Source organism: Solanum tuberosum, unplaced genomic scaffold (assembly GCF_000226075.1).
Source record: "Solanum tuberosum cultivar DM 1-3 516 R44 unplaced genomic scaffold, SolTub_3.0 scf00014, whole genome shotgun sequence".
NCBI lineage: Eukaryota > Viridiplantae > Streptophyta > Magnoliopsida > Solanales > Solanaceae > Solanum > Solanum tuberosum.
The window spans coordinates 1,325,880-1,327,961 of record NW_006238939.1 but is presented as its reverse complement, the minus strand read 5'-3'; positions in this window follow the sequence as shown (position 1 = coordinate 1,327,961).

The following is a 2,082-nucleotide window of genomic DNA, read 5'->3' as shown; positions in this document are numbered from 1 at the left end:
TACAGAGTCACTAGAAATCCTACACTGATGTTAGGAGAAGGGCGTTAGAGTTTGAAGTAGCTGATTGGGTATATTTGAAGGTTTCACCCATGAAAGGGGTTATGAGGTTTGGTAAGAAGGGGAAACTTAGTCCTTGGTATATTGGACCTTACCGCATAGCCAAGACGATTGGCAATGTTTCTTATGAGTTGGAGTTACCACAGGAACTAGCAGCGGTTCATCCGGTATTTAACATCTCTATGTTGAAAAAGTGCATAGGAGATCCTTCATTGATCTTACCAAATGAGAGTATTGGGATCAAGGATAGCTTATCTTATGAGGAGGTTACAGTTCAGATTCTAGACCGCCAAGTTCGTAAGTTGAGAACGAAAGAGGTAGCCTCAGTCAAGGTCTTTTGGAAGAACCAATTAGTTGAGGGAGCTACTTGGGAAGCCGAAGAGGACATGAAGAAGAGATATCCCTATCTCTTTGAATCCGGAGGAAATGCAAATTAAGGTATTAAATTCCTTCTTAGTGCTCTTTGAATTATAGTGAGCATGTAATTGTTGTTGTTTGTTTGTTTGTTGGGTGTTTTAATTGATGTTACACCCTTAGCCTTGTAAGAGTAGCCTCATTCGAGGACGAATGTTCCCAAGGGTGAGATATTGTAACATCCGGCGATTTGAAATAATTATGAAGAATCTTAGAATTGGAAATAATCATTTTTGGAAAGATTTAAAAATCTGAAAAATTTGGCAAAGTATGGAAAAGGTTAGTTTTTGGCCAACTTTGAACAGCCATAACTTCTAGCTCAAGCTGATTTAGGTGTAGTTCCAGTTATGGTTGCATAGCTCGTGGAATGATCTTTCCAACGCCACCGAGTTTGCTCGATTCCGAGTTCGTATGAGTGAGTTATGGCCTTTGAAAGTTGGGCAGTTGGCACGGAATCCGTCTGGAAATTTTAAGGGCATTTTGGTCTTTTCCCTAGTCATTTCTTTTGAGGTTATATTGTTGTGTAAGACTTATCGTGGATCATTTTGTTCCATTTTAAAAGAGTAAAGAGTTAGGGTTCTTGAGTGAAGAAGAGGAGAAGAGAGAAAGAAGAGAAGAGGAAGAGGAGATCAAGGAGTTTCCGTCGAAGATCGTAGTGGAAATCGTCGGGGGTGATCCTTACTAGGTATGTGAGTAGTTAGTGTGGGTTGATCCTTTCCCCCACACACCAAGCCCATTTTATTTATTGAGAAATGGTTGGTTATGTTGTTGAAGTTGTTGGGTTGTGTTGGTATTGTTGTTGATTGTGATGTTGAGGTTCTTGTTGATTTGGGACTTGTTTCTGGTTGTGTTTTGAGTTGTATTCCATTGTATGTTGAGGGATATGATGATCCTTAGTGTTTGGGGTTGAAGCCCTTGAACTAAGGGTGGTTTAGAGTTGGCAAAACAAGGGAGAAAAGTCGAGTTTCTGGACAAGGGGTTTGGCGCGTCGCGCCTGCCAGCGCGCCCCAAAAGGGATTCTGAAGTTTCCCCCTTGGGGAAGTGCGCCTCTCAGAGCGCCAGCAGGCCGCCCTCTGATGTTTTGGGGCTGGCGCTCCGCGCCTAGCAGAGCGCCAAGGACACCAAGTGTCCCATTTCATTCCATACCTTCCCATGCATGTTCCTTGGTATTGTACCTATGATTTATGGTTGTTTCCAACACTCTAAGGTACATTTAAACCTCCCGAACTCATCCGTAACATGTGATCAAACACCTTGAATTCATAATTCAATTCAAGGAGAGTTAGAAGTCAAGTGAAATTAGAAGTTAAGAAAAGTTAAGAAGTTAGTTCAAGCAAGTTCTTAAGGTTGTTCAAGAGTCTTTATTGAACATTTTAACTTCATTTTAAGACTCTAGTTTCAAGTCAAGTAAAGAGCTTAGAGTTCCAAGCTAAGAAAGAGGTCTCAAGTTTCAAGTTGAGTGAAGAGTTTAAAGTTGAGTTAATTCTCAAAAGCTATTAGGGAACTATGTATTTCCAAAGAAGTTTCTACATGTTTTTACATTTGAGTAAGAAAGGAACTATGTTTCCAAAAGAGCCTTTGTGCTAGTTTTCAAGAAAAAGGAACATTGTT